The sequence below is a fragment of the Salvelinus fontinalis genome, chromosome 1 (genome assembly GCF_029448725.1).
Source record: "Salvelinus fontinalis isolate EN_2023a chromosome 1, ASM2944872v1, whole genome shotgun sequence".
NCBI lineage: Eukaryota > Metazoa > Chordata > Actinopteri > Salmoniformes > Salmonidae > Salvelinus > Salvelinus fontinalis.
Genome location: NC_074665.1, coordinates 96694047 through 96715252, shown reverse-complemented (window position 1 = coordinate 96715252; position 21206 = coordinate 96694047). Strand labels below are relative to the sequence as shown.

At 42.9% G+C, this 21206-nt stretch overlaps 1 protein-coding gene across 17 annotated transcripts in view; it reads left to right on the top strand.

Moving 5' to 3' along the window:
* The first annotated feature begins 41 nt into the window (after window positions 1-41).
* The window catches only part of jakmip3 (Janus kinase and microtubule interacting protein 3), a 133561-nt gene continuing 112396 nt past the window's right edge, over window positions 42-21206 (top strand). For 8 of the 17 annotated variants that reach the window (XM_055937012.1, XM_055937006.1, XM_055937003.1 and 5 more), the window contains exon 1: window positions 1632-2079. The gene's annotated coding sequence lies outside the window, so the exon portion shown is untranslated. Of the gene's footprint in view, window positions 1604-1629; window positions 2080-21206 lie in introns of those variants that run through there. The other 9 variants (XM_055936987.1, XM_055936989.1, XM_055936986.1 and 6 more) reach the window with 3 other exon arrangements.

Below are 21206 nucleotides of genomic sequence, written 5' to 3'. Positions count from 1 at the left end.
TTGACCTAAATTAACGCTTCATGTGATTGGTCCAGAAAGTACTCGACGCGGTAGGTGCTACATGTATACAAACACGAGCGTGCTTATTTAGGCCTAAATAGCCTGATGTGATTGCTGTTATTGTCTCATAATACCGGTATGCATGAGCTTTCTAGCAAACATGCTGTATGTGTGGCCACACTGGCAGGTGTTTCATCCGTCCATAAAGTTAGGCTGCAATACATGTAGAAACAGCGTTCACCTGTTGATCTTCTCCAGACCATCCACGACTGTTAGAGTGAGGAATGTATTCACAGTGTTTGTGATAATGGATGTGTCTAAAACTCATTTCCTCTACTTTGTCCCCAGGGTAGCCTCTAGGCTTCTAGATATACCATGACAGCTCTTACACACTCCACAACAACTCTCACAAGCTAACGTCTACTTAACGTTGACTACTTGTGGCGTCCATATAGAGTTGTGAATTCAGTCATGCGTTTGTGAGAAATATCACATCCAGCTAATCAGACTGATCTGAGAATGTGTTCTCTGACGCCGTCTGCAGGATCAGTTTGTCCTGCGGAGGACTGTGTATTCCATCACAATGGCACCCTCCCTCCCTTGTATCCTCCATCAGTATTCCATCACAATGGCACCCTCCCTCCCTTGTATCCTCCATCAGTATTCCATCACAATGGCAATCTCCCTCCCCTATATCCTCCATCAGTATTCCATCACAATGGCAACCTCCCTCCCTTGTATCCTCCATCAGTATTCCATCACAATGGCACCCTCCCTCCCCCTGTATCCTCCATCAGTATTCCATCACAATGGCAACCTCCCTCCCCTATATCCTCCATCAGTATTCCATCACAATGGCACCCTCCCTCCCCCCGTATCCTCCATCAGTATTCCATCACAATGGCACCCTCCCTCTCCCTGTATCCTCCAGCAGTATTCCATCACAATGGCACCCTCCCTCCCTTGTATCCTCCATCAGTATTCCATCACAATGGCAACCTCCCTCCCCTATATCCTCCATCAGTATTCCATCACAATGGCACCCTCCCTCCCCTGTATCCTACATCAGATAAGAGATGCAGACAGATAATAACACAGCCCTGGATGAATACACCCGGGCTACTTCCACATATAACAGCCTGAAATCACTGACATCTCTGGTCAAATTAGCTCTTTATGGTGAGATATAAAAAGGATTCCTCATTATTGTAATGCTATAAATAAATAAACATCCATGTTGCTCATGGTGGGTCCCTCTCTCCTCTCTCTCTCTGTGGTGACGTGTCTGTGTGCTGAGGAGGAGTGGAGCTGCCCTGACCCTGCAGTGGCCAGGGGTGTCTGGAGCTGGGCTAGAGTCTGACGGAGGCTGCATGGAGGCAGGCAGAGACTGGCATTCAACACATCCCCCAGAAGGGGAGCCAAGCTCACAGCTCACAGCATACAACACAGAGCATCATGGCTAGGCACGCGTGTACGTGTGTGTGGTGTGCGCACGGCACCTACAGCGACAGCTTCCTGCACCACCACCTCCTCCTCCTCTGCTTCCTGTCTCCTACCGGCTGCCTGGTTCCCTCTCTCCACCAGGGAGGGCTGTGTGTTCACGGTAAGCATCACAATCCTGCTCTGTCTCTTCCTTCATCTCAACTGGATTTTCCCTCTCTCCTCTTTTCTGCCTCCTCCCTTTTTGTGATGAATCATTATCCTCTCTCTGCCTGTGTTATTTCAGAGATTGTGGGTGCTGTTGTATGTGGAGGCTAGTTAGTCAGGGATTGTGGGTGCTGCTGTATGTGGAGGCTAGTTAGTCAGGGGATTGCATGCAGGCAGCCTCCCATCTTTATACTCCATTAGCAGAGAGAGCGAGAGAGAGATGAGTGCTGTGACTCAGGGAAGCAGATCTGGCTGTACGGTAGAGACACTAGAGCGATAGACATGCAGAAGACTGTTCTGTGATCATTTTAGGAGCATGTGCCACAGCTCATAGCAGAAAATGGCGATTCTAGCACAGTTACCCAGCTAAGCCAGGCAAGGGAGCAAACAGACAGACAGCGTTCACGTCACAAACTGGATCATGGTTTTAAGGTTGGTCTAACTCTAATCATATGCTTGTTTGATTTCCTGTTGGAGAGAGGTAGAGAGAGAGAGAGAGGTAGAGGTATGTCAGAGAATGCTGCAGGGTGGAGCTGTTGCATACCTTCTGCTATCTGTATGTGTGGTGTGTAACTGTGATGTGTATCTGTGACTGTGGTGTGTATCTGTGACTGTAATGTGTATCTGTGACTGTGATGTGATGTGTATCTGTGACTGTGGTGTGTATCTGTGACTGTGTTGTGTATCTGTGCCTGTGATGTGTGACTGTGGTGTGTATCTGTGACTGTGGTGTGTATCTGTGCCTGTGATGTGTGACTGTGACTGTGGTGTGTATCTGTGACTGTGATGCGTATCTGTGACTGTGGTGTGTAACTGTGATGCGTAACTGTGCCTGTGATGTGTAACTGTGACTGTGGTGTGTATCTGTGACGGTGGTGTGTATCTGTGACTGTGGTGTGTATCTGTGCCTGTGGTGTGTATCTGTGCCTGTGGTGTGTATCTGTGACTGTAATGTGTATCTGTGACTGTGGTGTGTATCTGTGACTGTGGTGTGTATCTGTGACTGTGGTGTGTATCTGTGACTGTGATGTGTATCTGTGACTGTGATGTGTATCTGTGACTGTGGTGTGTATCTGTGACTGTGATGTGTATCTGTGACTGTGGTGTATATCTGTGACTGTGGAGTGTATCTGTGACTGTGGTGTGTATCTGTGACTGTGATGTGTATCTGTGACTGTGTGTCTGTCAGATAGCTTGTTGTTCTTCAGTATAATGGTAATGAGGATGTATGTGGGCCTTGTTGTTCTTCAGTATAATGGTAATGAGGATGTATGTGGGCCTTGTTGTTCTTCAGTATAATGGTAATGAGGATGTATGTGGGCCTTGTTGTTCTTCAGTATAATGGTAATGAGGATGTATGTGGGCCTTGTTGTTCTTCAGTATAATGGTAATGAGGATGTATGTGGGCCTTGTTGTTCTAATAAACAGCGAGTAGCAGCAGTGTAAAAACAAATGGGTGGGAGGGTCCAATGTAAATAGTCTGTGTGGACAGTTGAATAATTGTTCAGCTGTCTTATCACTTGGGGGGGGGGGGTAGAAGCTGTTAAGGAGCCTTTTGGTCCTAGACTTGGTGCTCCGGTACCGCTTAACGTGCGGTAGCAGAGAGAACAGTCTATGACTTGGCTGACTGGAGTCTCTGACAATTTGATGGTCTTTCCAAAGTTGAATAGAATGACACAGCATATTATATAGGTCCTGGATGGTGACTTACAGTGTGTTAAGGATGTACTTTGAGCCATTGCATATTTCCTATGTTGTGTTTCAGGAAAACATACTGTAGTCGTTCTGGGTACGTTCATCTGTGTAGAGACAGTTGAAGCATACTGTAGTTGTTCTGGGTATGTTCATCTGTGTAGAGACAGTTGAAACATACTGTAGTCGTTCTGGGTACGTTCATCTGTGTAGAGACAGTTGAAGCATACTGTAGTTGTTCTGGGTATGTTCATCTGTGTAGATACAGTTGAAGCATACTGTAGTTGTTCTGGGTATGTTCATCTGTGTAGAGACAGTTGAAACATACTGTAGTTGTTCATGTGTGTAGAGACAGTTGAAACATACTGTAGTTGTTCTGGGTTTGTTCATGTGTGTAGAGACAGTTGAAACATACTGTAGCTGTTCTGGGTTTGTTCATCTGTGTAGAGACAGTTGAAACATACTGTAGTTGTTCATGTGTGTAGAGACAGTTGAAACATACTGTATTTGTTATGGGTTTGTTCATGTGTGTAGAGCGTGTTGAAACTGCTGTTGTACTGCAGGTCCTACAACGCTCCAGGGAGTTCCATGTCTATTAGCTGCTCAGATCACTCTTCTGGAATCCTTCTTTTGGGGAGCGTGGGGGGAGGTACCTTAAAAAAAAACACATTTGATTTATTTTCTTCTCTTCTGTTTCCCTGCACTCAGCATTTCTGTTTACATGTGTAAACTGTAGCATCACGCTGTGTTTTTGTAAAGTTTAGCATCATCGCTGTGTGTTTTTGTAAAGTGTTTTTTGTGACAGACACAACACACCTCTCTCTCTTCTCACCTAACCAAGAGAAGCAGGCTGGTGCCTGGGACGTTAAAGTTGTGACAGACACACCACACCTCTCTCTCTTCTCACCTAACCAAGAGAAGCAGTCTGGTGCCAGGGACGGTTAGGTTGTGACAGACACACCACACCTCTCTCTCTTCTCACCTAACCAAGAGAAGCAGTCTGGTGCCTGGGACGGTTAGGTTGTGACAGACACACCACACCTCTCTCTCTTCTCACCTAACCAAGAGAAGCAGTCTGGTGCCTGGGACGGTTAGGTTGTGACAGACACACCACACCTCTCTCTCTTCTCACCTAACCAAGAGAAGCATGCTGGTGCCTGGGACATTTAGGTTGTGACAGACACACCACACCTCTCTCTCTTCTCACCTAACCAAGAGAAGCATGCTGGTGCCTGGGACGTTTAGGTTGTGACAGATGATTTTCTCGTTCCCTCTGTTGTCAGGGTAACATGCTTGTATTTGTGTCTGTAGATTAGATGTGTAGTTTTAGTTGGTACAGTACAGTAGTATTAAATGCTTGCATAGCTGGCAGTATTAATAAATATAAAATGAGGAACCGTCCTCCTACGACAGGATCCCAGGGAGACATGCTCATTAAACAAATGCTGTATCAGCTAGCCTGCCACACACACACGCATCTCTCTCTCTACTGCACCTGCTGTCTCAACCTCTGAATGCTGGGCTATGAAAAACCAACTAACAGCTGTTAGACTAGCTAGCAGTGTGTTCAGAGGTGTTAGACTAGCTAGCAGTGTGATCAGAGGTTTTAGACTAGCTAACAGTGTGTTCAGAGGTTTTAGACTAGCTAGCAGTGTGATCAGAGGTGTTAGACTAGCTAGCAGTGTGATCAGAGGTGTTAGACTAGCTAGCAGTGTGATCAGAGGTGTTAGACTAGCTAGCAGTGTGATCAGAGGTGTTAGACTAGGTATCAGGTGATAGACTAGGTATCAGGTGATAGACTAGGTATCAGGTGATAGACTAGATATCAAGTGATAGACTAGGTATCAGGTGATAGACTAGGTAGCAGGTGATAGACTAGGTAGCAGGTGATAGACTAGGTATCAGGTGATAGACTAGGTATCAGGTGTTAGACTAGGTATCAGGTGATAGACTAGATATCAAGTGATAGACTAGGTATCAGGTGATAGACTAGGTATCAGGTGATAGACTAGGTATCAGGTGATAGACTAGGTATCAGGTGTTAGACTAGGTATCAGGTGATAGACTAGATATCAAGTGATAGACTAGGTATCAGGTGATAGACTAGGTATCAGGTGTTAGACTAGGTGTCAGGTGATAGACTAGATATCAGGTGATAGACTAGGTATCAGGTGTCAGGTGATAGACTAGGTATCAGGTATCAGGTGATAGACTAGGTATCAGGTGATAGACTAGGTATCAAGTGTCAGGTGATAGACTAGGTATCAGGTATCAGGTGATAGACTAGGTATCAGGTGATAGACTAGGTATCAGGTGTTAGACTAGGTATCAGGTGATAGACTAGGTATCAGATGTTAGACTAGGTATCAGGTGATAGACTAGGTATCTGGTGATAGACTAGGTATCAGGTGTTAGACTAGGTATCAGGTGTTTGACTAGGTATCAGGTGTTTGACTAGGTATCAGGTGTTAGATGAAGTATCAGGTGTTAGACTAGGTATCAGGTGTTAGACTAGGTATCAGGTGATAGACTAGGTATCAGGTGTTAGACTAGGTATCAGGTGATAGACTAGGTATCAGGTGATAGACTAGGTATCAGGTGATAGACTAGGTATCAGGTGATAGACTAGGTATCAGGTGTCAGGTGATAGACTATGTATCAGGTGTTAGACTAGGTGTCAGGTGATAGACTAGGTATCAGGTGTTAGACTAGGTATCAGGTGATAGACTAGGTATCAGGTGTTAGACTAGGTATCAGGTGTTAGACTAGGTATCAGGTGTTAGACTAGGTATCAGGTGTTAGACTAGGTATCAGGTGATAGACTAGGTATCAGGTGTTAGACTAGGTATCAGGTGATAGACTAGGTATCAGGTGATAGACTAGGTATCAGGTGTTAGACTAGGTATCAGGTGATAGACTAGGTATCAGGTGTTAGACTAGGTATCAGGTGTTAGACTAGGTATCAGGTGTTAGACTAGGTATCAGGTGATAGACTAGGTATCAGGTGTTAGACTAGGTATCAGGTGATAGACTAGGTATCAGGTGATAGACTAGGTAGCAGGTGTTAGACTAGGTATCAGGTGATAGACTAGGTATCAGGTGATAGACTAGGTATCAGGTGTCAGGTGATAGACTAGATATCAGGTGATAGACTAGGTATCAGGTGTTAGACTAGGTATCAGGTGATAGACTAGATATCAAGTGATAGACTAGGTATCAGGTGATAGACTAGGTAGCAGGTGATAGACTAGGTAGCAGGTGTTAGACTAGGTATCAGGTGTTAGACTAGGTATCAGGTGTTAGACTAGGTATCAGGTGTTAGACTAGGTATCAGGTGTTAGACTATGTATCAGGTGATAGACTAGGTATCAGGTGTTAGACTAGGTATCAGGTGATAGACTAGATATCAGGTGATAGACTAGGTATCAGGTGTCAGACTAGGTATCCAGTGATAGACTAGATATCAAGTGATAGACTAGGTATCAGGTGATAGACTAGGTATCAGGTGTTAGACTAGGTATCAGGTGATAGACTAGATATCAGGTGATAGACTAGGTATCAGGTGTCAGGTGATAGACTAGGTATCAGGTATCAGGTGATAGACTAGGTATCAGGTGATAGACTAGGTATCAGGTGTCAGGTGATAGACTAGGTATCAGGTATCAGGTGATAGACTAGGTATCAGGTGATAGACTAGGTATCAGGTGTTAGACTAGGTATCAGGTGATAGACTAGGTATCAGATGTTAGACTAGGTATCAGGTGATAGACTAGGTATCTGGTGATAGACTAGGTATCAGGTGTTAGACTAGGTATCAGGTTTTTGACTAGGTATCAGGTGTTTGACTAGGTATCAGGTGTTAGATGAAGTATCAGGTGTTAGACTAGGTATCAGGTGTTAGACTAGGTATCAGGTGACAGACTAGATTTCAGTTGATAGACTAGGTATCAGGTGTCAGGTGATAGACTAGGTATCAGGTGATAAACTAGGTATCAGATGTTAGACTAGGTATCAGGTGATAGACTAGGTATCAGGTGATAGACTAGGTATCAGGTGTCAGGTGATAGACTAGGTATCAGGTGTTAGACTAGGTATCAGGTGTTAGACTAGGTATCAGGTGATAGACTAGGTATCAGGTGTTAGACTAGGTATCAGGTGTTAGACTAGGTATCAGGTGTTAGACTAGGTATCAGGTGTTAGACTAGGTATCAGGTGATAGACTAGGTATCAGGTGTTAGACTAGGTATCAGGTGTTAGACTAGGTATCAGGTGTTAGACTAGGTATCAGGTGTTAGACTAGGTATCAGGTGATAGACTAGGTATCAGGTGTTAGACTAGGTATCAGGTGATAGACTAGGTATCAGGTGATAGACTAGGTAGCAGGTGTTAGACTAGGTATCAGGTGATAGACTAGGTATCAGGTGATAGACTAGGTAGCAGGTGTTAGACTAGGTATCAGGTGATAGACTAGATATCAGGTGATATAATTGGTATCAGATGTTAGACTAGGTATCAGGTGATAGACTAGATATCAGGTGATAGACTAGGTATCAGGTGTCAGGTGATAGACTAGGTATCAGGTGTTAGACTAGGTATCAGGTGTTAGACTAGGTATCAGGTGATAGACTAGGTATCAGGTGATAGACTAGGTGTCAGGTGTCAGGTGATAGACTAGGTATCAGATGTTACACTAGGTATCAGGTGATAGACTAGGTATCAGGTGATAGACTAGGTATCAGGTGATAGACTAGGTATCAGGTGTTAGACTAGGTATCAGGTGATAGACTAGGTATCAGGTGATAGACTAGGTATCAGGTGTCAGGTGATAGACTAGATATCAGGTGATAGACTAGGTATTAGGTGTTAGACTAGGTATCAGGTGATAGACTAGATATCAAGTGATAGACTAGGTATCAGGTGATAGACTAGGTAGCAGGTGATAGACTGGGTAGCAGGTGTTAGACAAGGTATCAGGTGTTAGACTAGGTATCAGGTGTTAGACTAGGTATCAGGTGTTAGACTAGGTATCAGGTGATAGACTAGGTATCAGGTGTTAGACTAGGTATCAGGTGATAGACTAGGTATCAGGTGATAGACTCGGTATCAGGTGTCAGGTGATAGACTAGATATCAGGTGATAGACTAGGTATCAGGTGTCAGACTAGGTATCCGGTGATAGACTAGATATCAAGTGATAGACTAGGTATCAGGTGATAGACTAGGTATCAGGTGATAGACTAGGTATCAGGTGTTAGACTAGGTATCAGGTGATAGACTAGATATCAGGTGATATACTAGGTATCAGGTGTCAGGTGATAGACTAGGTATCAGGTATCAGGTGATAGACTAGGTATCAGGTGATGGACTAGGTATCAGGTGTTAGACTAGGTATCAGGTTTTTGACTAGGTATCAGGTGTTTGACTAGGTATCAGGTGTTAGATGAAGTATCAGGTGTTAGACTAGGTATCAGGTGTTAGACTAGGTATCAGGTGACAGACTAGATTTCAGTTGATAGACTAGGTATCAGGTGTCAGGTGATAGACTAGGTATCAGGTGATAAACTAGGTATCAGATGTTAGACTAGGTATCAGGTGATAGACTAGTTTTCAGGTGATAGACTAGGTATCAGGTGTCAGGTGATAGACTAGGTATCAGGTGTTAGACTAGGTATCAGGTGTTAGACTAGGTATCAGGTGATAGACTAGGTATCAGGTGTTAGACTAGGTATCAGGTGTTAGACTAGGTATCAGGTGTTAGACTAGGTATCAGGTGTTAGACTAGGTATCAGGTGATAGACTAGGTATCAGGTGTTAGACTAGGTATCAGGTGATAGACTAGGTATCAGGTGATAGACTAGGTAGCAGGTGTTAGACTAGGTATCAGGTGATAGACTAGATATCAGGTGATATAATTGGTATCAGATGTTAGACTAGGTATCAGGTGATAGACTAGATATCAGGTGATAGACTAGGTATCAGGTGTCAGGTGATAGACTAGGTATCAGGTGTTAGACTAGGTATCAGGTGTTAGACTAGGTATCAGGTGATAGACTAGGTATCAGGTGATAGACTCGGTATCAGGTGTCAGGTGATAGACTAGATATCAGGTGATAGACTAGGTATCAGGTGTCAGACTAGGTATCCGGTGATAGACTAGATATCAAGTGATAGACTAGGTATCAGGTGATAGACTAGGTATCAGGTGTTAGACTAGGTATCAGGTGGTAGACTAGATATCAGGTGATATACTAGGTATCAGGTGTCAGGTGATAGACTAGGTATCAGGTATCAGGTGATAGACTAGGTATCAGGTGATAGACTAGGTATCAGGTGTTAGACTAGGTATCAGGTTTTTGACTAGGTATCAGGTGTTTGACTAGGTATCAGGTGTTAGACTAGGTATCAGGTGACAGACTAGATTTCAGTTGATAGACTAGGTATCAGGTGTCAGGTGATAGACTAGGTATCAGGTGATAAACTAGGTATCAGATGTTAGACTAGGTATCAGGTGATAGACTAGGTTTCAGGTGATAGACTAGGTATCAGGTGTCAGGTGATTGACTAGGTATCAGGTGTTAGACTAGGTATCAGGTGTTAGACTAGGTATCAGGTGATAGACTAGGTATCAGGTGTTAGACTAGGTATCAGGTGTTAGACTAGGTATCAGGTGTTAGACTAGGTATCAGGTGTTAGACTAGGTATCAGGTGATAGACTAGGTATCAGGTGTTAGACTAGGTATCAGGTGATAGACTAGGTATCAGGTGATAGACTAGGTAGCAGGTGTTAGACTAGGTATCAGGTGATAGACTAGATATCAGGTGATATAATTGGTATCAGATGTTAGACTAGGTATCAGGTGATAGACTAGATATCAGGTGATAGACTAGGTTTCAGGTGTCAGGTGATAGACTAGGTATCAGGTGTTAGACTAGGTATCAGGTGTTAGACTAGGTATCAGGTGATAGACTAGGTATCAGGTGATAGACTAGGTGTCAGGTGTCAGGTGATAGACTAGGTATCAGATGTTACACTAGGTATCAGGTGATAGACTAGGTATCAGGTGATAGACTAGGTATCAGGTGATAGACTAGGTATCAGGTGTTAGACTAGGTATCAGGTGATAGACTAGGTATCAGGTGATAGACTAGGTATCAGGTGTCAGGTGATAGACTAGATATCAGGTGATAGACTAGGTATTAGGTGTTAGACTAGGTATCAGGTGATAGACTAGATATCAAGTGATAGACTAGGTATCAGGTGATAGACTAGGGAGCAGGTGATAGACTAGGTAGCAGGTGTTAGACAAGGTATCAGGTGTTAGACTAGGTATCAGGTGTTAGACTAGGTATCAGGTGTTAGACTAGGTATCAGGTGATAGACTAGGTATCAGGTGTTAGACTAGGTATCAGGTGATAGACTAGGTATCAGGTGATAGACTCGGTATCAGGTGTCAGGTGATAGACTAGATATCAGGTGATAGACTAGGTATCAGGTGTCAGACTAGGTATCCGGTGATAGACTAGATATCAAGTGATAGACTAGGTATCAGGTGATAGACTAGGTATCAGGTGTTAGACTAGGTATCAGGTGATAGACTAGATATCAGGTGATAGACTAGGTATCAGGTGTCAGGTGATAGACTAGGTATCAGGTATCAGGTGATAGACTAGGTATCAGGTGATAGACTAGGTATCAGGTGTCAGGTGATAGACTAGGTATCAGGTATCAGGTGATAGACTAGGTATCAGGTGATAGACTAGGTATCAGGTGTTAGACTAGGTATCAGGTGATAGACTAGGTATCAGATGTTAGACTAGGTATCAGGTGATAGACTAGGTATCTGGTGATAGACTAGGTATCAGGTGTTAGACTAGGTATCAGGTTTTTGACTAGGTATCAGGTGTTTGACTAGGTATCAGGTGTTAGATGAAGTATCAGGTGTTAGACTAGGTATCAGGTGTTAGACTAGGTATCAGGTGACAGACTAGATTTCAGTTGATAGACTAGGTATCAGGTGTCAGGTGATAGACTAGGTATCAGGTGATAAACTAGGTATCAGATGTTAGACTAGGTATCAGGTGATAGACTAGTTTTCAGGTGATAGACTAGGTATCAGGTGTCAGGTGATAGACTAGGTATCAGGTGTTAGACTAGGTATCAGGTGTTAGACTAGGTATCAGGTGATAGACTAGGTATCAGGTGTTAGACTAGGTATCAGGTGTTAGACTAGGTATCAGGTGTTAGACTAGGTATCAGGTGTTAGACTAGGTATCAGGTGTTAGACTAGGTATCAGGTGTTAGACTAGGTATCAGGTGATAGACTAGGTATCAGGTGATAGACTAGGTAGCAGGTGTTAGACTAGGTATCAGGTGATAGACTAGATATCAGGTGATATAATTGGTATCAGATGTTAGACTAGGTATCAGGTGATAGACTAGATATCAGGTGATAGACTAGGTATCAGGTGTCAGGTGATAGACTAGGTATCAGGTGTTAGACTAGGTATCAGGTGTTAGACTAGGTATCAGGTGATAGACTAGGTATCAGGTGATAGACTCGGTATCAGGTGTCAGGTGATAGACTAGATATCAGGTGATAGACTAGGTATCAGGTGTCAGACTAGGTATCCGGTGATAGACTAGATATCAAGTGATAGACTAGGTATCAGGTGATAGACTAGGTATCAGGTGTTAGACTAGGTATCAGGTGGTAGACTAGATATCAGGTGATATACTAGGTATCAGGTGTCAGGTGATAGACTAGGTATCAGGTATCAGGTGATAGACTAGGTATCAGGTGATAGACTAGGTATCAGGTGTTAGACTAGGTATCAGGTTTTTGACTAGGTATCAGGTGTTTGACTAGGTATCAGGTGTTAGATGAAGTATCAGGTGTTAGACTAGGTATCAGGTGTTAGACTAGGTATCAGGTGACAGACTAGATTTCAGTTGATAGACTAGGTATCAGGTGTCAGGTGATAGACTAGGTATCAGGTGATAAACTAGGTATCAGATGTTAGACTAGGTATCAGGTGATAGACTAGGTTTCAGGTGATAGACTAGGTATCAGGTGTCAGGTGATAGACTAGGTATCAGGTGTTAGACTAGGTATCAGGTGTTAGACTAGGTATCAGGTGATAGACTAGGTATCAGGTGTTAGACTAGGTATCAGGTGTTAGACTAGGTATCAGGTGTTAGACTAGGTATCAGGTGTTAGACTAGGTATCAGGTGATAGACTAGGTATCAGGTGTTAGACTAGGTATCAGGTGATAGACTAGGTATCAGGTGATAGACTAGGTAGCAGGTGTTAGACTAGGTATCAGGTGATAGACTAGATATCAGGTGATATAATTGGTATCAGATGTTAGACTAGGTATCAGGTGATAGACTAGATATCAGGTGATAGACTAGGTTTCAGGTGTCAGGTGATAGACTAGGTATCAGGTGTTAGACTAGGTATCAGGTGTTAGACTAGGTATCAGGTGATAGACTAGGTATCAGGTGATAGACTAGGTGTCAGGTGTCAGGTGATAGACTAGGTGTCAGGTGATAGACTAGGTATCAGATGTTACACTAGGTATCAGGTGATAGACTAGGTATCAGGTGATAGACTAGGTATCAGGTGATAGACTAGGTATCAGGTGTTAGACTAGGTATCAGGTGATAGACTAGGTATCAGGTGATAGACTAGGTATCAGGTGTTAGACTAGGTATCAGGTGTTAGACTAGGTATCAGGTGTTAGACTAGGTATCAGGTGTTAGACTAGGTATCAGGTGATAGACTAGGTATCAGGTGATAGACTCGGTATCAGGTGTCAGGTGATAGACTAGATATCAGGTGATAGACTAGGTATCAGGTGTCAGACTAGGTATCCGGTGATAGACTAGATATCAAGTGATAGACTAGGTATCAGGTGATAGACTAGGTATCAGGTGTTAGACTAGGTATCAGGTGGTAGACTAGATATCAGGTGATATACTAGGTATCAGGTGTCAGGTGATAGACTAGGTATCAGGTATCAGGTGATAGACTAGGTATCAGGTGATAGACTAGGTATCAGGTGTTAGACTAGGTATCAGGTTTTTGACTAGGTATCAGGTGTTTGACTAGGTATCAGGTGTTAGATGAAGTATCAGGTGTTAGACTAGGTATCAGGTGTTAGACTAGGTATCAGGTGACAGACTAGATTTCAGTTGATAGACTAGGTATCAGGTGTCAGGTGATAGACTAGGTATCAGGTGATAAACTAGGTATCAGATGTTAGACTAGGTATCAGGTGATAGACTAGGTTTCAGGTGATAGACTAGGTATCAGGTGTCAGGTGATAGACTAGGTATCAGGTGTTAGACTAGGTATCAGGTGTTAGACTAGGTATCAGGTGATAGACTAGGTATCAGGTGTTAGACTAGGTATCAGGTGTTAGACTAGGTATCAGGTGTTAGACTAGGTATCAGGTGTTAGACTAGGTATCAGGTGATAGACTAGGTATCAGGTGTTAGACTAGGTATCAGGTGATAGACTAGGTATCAGGTGATAGACTAGGTAGCAGGTGTTAGACTAGGTATCAGGTGATAGACTAGATATCAGGTGATATAATTGGTATCAGATGTTAGACTAGGTATCAGGTGATAGACTAGATATCAGGTGATAGACTAGGTATCAGGTGTCAGGTGATAGACTAGGTATCAGGTGTTAGACTAGGTATCAGGTGTTAGACTAGGTATCAGGTGATAGACTAGGTATCAGGTGATAGACTAGGTGTCAGGTGTCAGGTGATAGACTAGGTGTCAGGTGATAGACTAGGTATCAGATGTTACACTAGGTATCAGGTGATAGACTAGGTATCAGGTGATAGACTAGGTATCAGGTGATAGACTAGGTATCAGGTGTTAGACTAGGTATCAGGTGATAGACTAGGTATCAGGTGATAGACTAGGTATCAGGTGTCAGGTGATAGACTAGATATCAGGTGATAGACTAGGTATTAGGTGTTAGACTAGGTATCAGGTGATAGACTAGATATCAAGTGATAGACTAGGTATCAGGTGATAGACTAGGTAGCAGGTGATAGACTAGGTAGCAGGTGTTAGACAAGGTATCAGGTGTTAGACTAGGTATCAGGTGTTAGACTAGGTATCAGGTGTTAGACTAGGTATCAGGTGATAGACTAGGTATCAGGTGTTAGACTAGGTATCAGGTGATAGACTAGGTATCAGGTGATAGACTCGGTATCAGGTGTCAGGTGATAGACTAGATATCAGGTGATAGACTAGGTATCAGGTGTCAGACTAGGTATCCGGTGATAGACTAGATATCAAGTGATAGACTAGGTATCAGGTGATAGACTAGGTATCAGGTGTTAGACTAGGTATCAGGTGATAGACTAGATATCAGGTGATAGACTAGGTATCAGGTGTCAGGTGATAGACTAGGTATCAGGTATCAGGTGATAGACTAGGTATCAGGTGATAGACTAGGTATCAGGTGTCATTTGATAGACTAGGTATCAGGTATCAGGTGATAGACTAGGTATCAGGTGATAGACTAGGTATCAGGTGTTAGACTAGGTATCAGGTGATAGACTAGGTATCAGATGTTAGACTAGGTATCAGGTGATAGACTAGGTATCTGGTGATAGACTAGGTATCAGGTGTTAGACTACGTATCAGGTTTTTGACTAGGTATCAGGTGTTTGACTAGGTATCAGGTGTTAGATGAAGTATCAGGTGTTAGACTAGGTATCAGGTGTTAGACTAGGTATCAGGTGACAGACTAGATTTCAGTTGATAGACTAGGTATCAGGTGTCAGGTGATAGACTAGGTATCAGGTGATAAACTAGGTATCAGATGTTAGACTAGGTATCAGGTGATAGACTAGGTATCAGGTGTTAGACTAGGTATCAGGTGATAGACTAGGTATCAGGTGTTAGACTAGGTATCAGGTGTTAGACTAGGTATCAGGTGTTAGACTAGGTATCAGGTGTTAGACTAGGTATCAGGTGATAGACTAGGTATCAGGTGTTAGACTAGGTATCAGGTGATAGACTAGGTATCAGGTGATAGACTAGGTAGCAGGTGTTAGACTAGGTATCAGGTGATAGACTAGGTATCAGGTGTTAGACTAGGTATCAGGTGTTAGACTAGGTATCAGGTGTTAGACTAGGTATCAGGTGATAGACTAGGTATCAGGTGTTAGACTAGGTATCAGGTGATAGACTAGGTATCAGGTGATAGACTAGGTAGCAGGTGTTAGACTAGGTATCAGGTGATAGACTAGGTATCAGGTGATAGACTAGGTATCAGGTGTCAGGTGATAGACTAGATATCAGGTGATAGACTAGGTATCAGGTGTTAGACTAGGTATCAGGTGATAGACTAGATATCAAGTGATAGACTAGGTATCAGGTGATAGACTAGGTAGCAGGTGATAGACTAGGTATCAGGTGTTAGACTAGGTATCAGGTGTTAGACTAGGTATCAGGTGTTAGACTAGGTATCAGGTGTTAGACTAGGTATCAGGTGATAGACTAGGTATCAGGTGTTAGACTAGGTATCAGGTGATAGACTAGGTATCAGGTGATAGACTCGGTATCAGGTGTCAGGTGATAGACTAGATATCAGGTGATAGACTAGGTATCAGGTGTCAGACTAGGTATCCGGTGATAGACTAGATATCAAGTGATAGACTAGGTATCAGGTGATAGACTAGGTATCAGGTGTTAGACTAGGTATCAGGTGATAGACTAGATATCAGGTGATAGACTAGGTATCAGGTGTCAGGTGATAGACTAGGTATCAGGTATCAGGTGATAGACTAGGTATCAGGTGATAGACTAGGTATCAGGTGTCAGGTGATAGACTAGGTATCAGGTATCAGGTGATAGACTAGGTATCAGGTGATAGACTAGGTATCAGGTGTTAGACTAGGTATCAGGTGATAGACTAGGTATCAGATGTTAGACTAGGTATCAGGTGATAGACTAGGTATCTGGTGATAGACTAGGTATCAGGTGTTAGACTAGGTATCAGGTTTTTGACTAGGTATCAGGTGTTTGACTAGGTATCAGGTGTTAGATGAAGTATCAGGTGTTAGACTAGGTATCAGGTGTTAGACTAGGTATCAGGTGACAGACTAGATTTCAGTTGATAGACTAGGTATCAGGTGTCAGGTGATAGACTAGGTATCAGGTGATAAACTAGGTATCAGATGTTAGACTAGGTATCAGGTGATAGACTAGGTATCAGGTGTTAGACTAGGTATCAGGTGATAGACTAGGTATCAGGTGTTAGACTAGGTATCAGGTGTTAGACTAGGTATCAGGTGTTAGACTAGGTATCAGGTGTTAGACTAGGTATCAGGTGATAGACTAGGTATCAGGTGTTAGACTAGGTATCAGGTGATAGACTAGGTATCAGGTGATAGACTAGGTAGCAGGTGTTAGACTAGGTATCAGGTGATAGACTAGGTATCAGGTGTTAGACTAGGTATCAGGTGTTAGACTAGGTATCAGGTGTTAGACTAGGTATCAGGTGATAGACTAGGTATCAGGTGTTAGACTAGGTATCAGGTGATAGACTAGGTATCAGGTGATAGACTAGGTAGCAGGTGTTAGACTAGGTATCAGGTGATAGACTAGGTATCAGGTGATAGACTAGGTATCAGGTGTCAGGTGATAGACTAGATATCAGGTGATAGACTAGGTATCAGGTGTTAGACTAGGTATCAGGTGATAGACTAGATATCAAGTGATAGACTAGGTATCAGGTGATAGACTAGGTAGCAGGTGATAGACTAGGTAGCAGGTGTTAGACTAGGTATCAGGTGTTAGACTAGGTATCAGGTGTTAGACTAGGTATCAGGTGATAGACTAGGTATCAGGTGTTAGACTAGGTATCAGGTGATAGACTAGGTATCAGGTGATAGACTCGGTATCAGGTGTCAGGTGATAGACTAGATATCAGGTGATAGACTAGGTATCAGGTGTCAGACTAGGTATCCGGTGATAGACTAGATATCAAGTGATAGACTAGGTATCAGGTGATAGACTAGGTATCAGGTGTTAGACTAGGTATCAGGTGATAGACTAGATATCAGGTGATAGACTAGGTATCAGGTGTCAGGTGATAGACTAGGTATCAGGTATCAGGTGATAGACTAGGTATCAGGTGATAGACTAGGTATCAGGTGTCAGGTGATAGACTAGGTATCAGGTATCAGGTGATAGACTAGGTATCAGGTGATAGACTAGGTATCAGGTGTTAGACTAGGTATCAGGTGATAGACTAGGTATCAGATGTTAGACTAGGTATCAGGTGATAGACTAGGTATCTGGTGATAGACTAGGTATCAGGTGTTAGACTAGGTATCAGGTTTTTGACTAGGTATCAGGTGTTTGACTAGGTATCAGGTGTTAGATGAAGTATCAGGTGTTAGACTAGGTTTCAGGTGTTAGACTAGGTATCAGGTGATAGACTAGGTATCAGGTGTTAGACTAGGTATCAGGTGATAGACTAGGTATCAGGTGATAGACTAGGTATCAGGTGTTAGACTAGGTATCAGGTGTTAGACTAGGTATCAGGTGTTAGACTAGGTCTCAGGTGATAGACTAGGTATCAGGTGTTAGACTAGGTATCAGGTGTTAGACTAGGTATCAGGTGATAGACTAGGTATCAGGTGATAGACTAGGTTTCAGGTGATAGACTAGGAATCAGGTGATAGACTAGGTATCAGGTGACAGACTAGATTTCAGTTGATAGACTAGGTATCAGGTGTTAGACTAGGTATCAGGTGTTAGACTAGGTATCAGGTGATAGACTAGATATCAGGTGATATAATTGGTATCAGATGTTAGACTAGGTATCAGGTGATAGACTAGATATCAGGTGATAGACTAGGTATCAGGTGTCAGGTGATAGACTAGGTGTCAGGTGATAGACTAGGTAGCAGGTGTTAGACTAGGTATCAGGTGATAGACTAGGTATCAGGTGTTAGACTAGGTATCAGGTGTTAGACTAGGTATCAGGTGTTAGACTAGGTATCAGGTGTTAGACTAGGTATCAGGTGATAGACTAGGTATCAGGTGATAGACTAGGTCTCAGGTGTTAGACTAGGTATCAGATGTTAGACTAGGTATCAGGTGATAGACTAGGTATCAGTTGTCAGGTGATAGACTAGATATCAGGTGATAGACTAGGTATCAGGTGTTAGACTAGGTATCAGGTGATAGACTAGGTATCAGGTGATAGACTAGGTATCAGGTGTTAGACTAGGTATCAGGTGATAGACTAGATATCAGGTGATAGACTAGGTATCAGATGTTAGACTAGGTATCATGTGATAGACTAGGTATCAGGTATCAGGTGTTAGACTAGGTATCAGGTGATAGACTAGGTATCAGGTGATAGACTAGGTATCAGGTGATAGACTAGGTATCAGGTGTTAGACTAGGTATCAGGTGATAGACTAGATATCAGGTGATAGACTAGGTATCAGATGTTAGACTAGGTATCATGTAATAAATTTGGTATCAGGTATCAGGTGTTAGACTAGGTATCAGGTGATAGACTAGATATTCGGTGATAGACTAGGTATCAGGTTTTAGACTAGGTATCAGGTGATAGACTAGATATCAAGTGATAGACTAGGTATCAGGTGATAGACTAGATATCAAGTGATAGACTAGGTATCAGGTGATAGACTAGATATCAGGTGATAGACTAGGTATCAGGTGTCAGGTGATAGACTAGGTATCAGGTATCAGGTGATAGACTAGGTATCAGGTGTTAAACTAGGTATCAGGTGATAGACTAGGTATCAGGTGTTAGACTAGGTATCAGGTGTTAGACTAGGTAGCAGGTGTTAGACTAGGTATCAGGTGATAGACTAGGTATCAGGTGTTAGACTAGGTATCAGGTGTTAGACTAGGTATCAGGTGTTAGACTAGGTATCAGGTGTTAGACTAGGTATCAGGTGATAGACTAGGTATCAGGTGTTAGACTAGGTATCAGGTGATAGACTAGGTATCAGGTGATAGACTAGGTAGCAGGTGTTAGACTAGGTATCAGGTGATAGACTAGGTATCAGGTGTTAGACTAGGTATCAGGTGTTAGACTAGGTATCAGGTGTTAGACTAGGTATCAGGTGATAGACTAGGTATCAGGTGTTAGACTAGGTATCAGGTGATAGACTAGGTATCAGGTGATAGACTAGGTAGCAGGTGTTAGACTAGGTATCAGGTGATAGACTAGGTATCAGGTGATAGACTAGGTATCAGGTGTCAGGTGATAGACTAGATATCAGGTGATAGACTAGGTATCAGGTGTTAGACTAGGTATCAGGTGATAGACTAGATATCAAGTGATAGACTAGGTATCAGGTGATAGACTAGGTAGCAGGTGATAGACTAGGTAGCAGGTGTTAGACTAGGTATCAGGTGTTAGACTAGGTATCAGGTGTTAGACTAGGTATCAGGTGATAGACTAGGTATCAGGTGTTAGACTAGGTATCAGGTGATAGACTAGGTATCAGGTGATAGACTCGGTATCAGGTGTCAGGTGATAGACTAGATATCAGGTGATAGACTAGGTATCAGGTGTCAGACTAGGTATCCGGTGATAGACTAGATATCAAGTGATAGACTAGGTATCAGGTGATAGACTAGGTATCAGGTGTTAGACTAGGTATCAGGTGATAGACTAGATATCAGGTGATAGACTAGGTATCAGGTGTCAGGTGATAGACTAGGTATCAGGTATCAGGTGATAGACTAGGTATCAGGTGATAGACTAGGTATCAGGTGTCAGGTGATAGACTAGGTATCAGGTATCAGGTGATAGACTAGGTATCAGGTGATAGACTAGGTATCAGGTGTTAGACTAGGTATCAGGTGATAGACTAGGTATCAGATGTTAGACTAGGTATCAGGTGATAGACTAGGTATCTGGTGATAGACTAGGTATCAGGTGTTAGACTAGGTATCAGGTTTTTGACTAGGTATCAGGTGTTTGACTAGGTATCAGGTGTTAGATGAAGTATCAGGTGTTAGACTAGGTTTCAGGTGTTAGACTAGGTATCAGGTGATAGACTAGGTATCAGGTGTTAGACTAGGTATCAGGTGATAGACTAGGTATCAGGTGATAGACTAGGTATCAGGTGTTAGACTAGGTATCAGGTGTTAGACTAGGTATCAGGTGTTAGACTAGGTCTCAGGTGATAGACTAGGTATCAGGTGTTAGACTAGGTATCAGGTGTTAGACTAGGTATCAGGTGATAGACTAGGTATCAGGTGATAGACTAGGTTTCAGGTGATAGACTAGGAATCAGGTGATAGACTAGGTATCAGGTGACAGACTAGATTTCAGTTGATAGACTAGGTATCAGGTGTTAGACTAGGTATCAGGTGTTAGACTAGGTATCAGGTGATAGACTAGATATCAGGTGATATAATTGGTATCAGATGTTAGACTAGGTATCAGGTGATAGACTAGATATCAGGTGATAGACTAGGTATCAGGTGTCAGGTGATAGACTAGGTGTCAGGTGATAGACTAGGTAGCAGGTGTTAGACTAGGTATCAGGTGATAGACTAGGTATCAGGTGTTAGACTAGGTATCAGGTGTTAGACTAGGTATCAGGTGTTAGACTAGGTATCAGGTGATAGACTAGGTATCAGGTGATAGACTAGGTCTCAGGTGTTAGACTAGGTATCAGATGTTAGACTAGGTATCAGGTGATAGACTAGGTATCAGTTGTCAGGTGATAGACTAGATATCAGGTGATAGACTAGGTATCAGGTGTTAGACTAGGTATCAGGTGATAGACTAGGTATCAGGTGATAGACTAGGTATCAGGTGTTAGACTAGGTA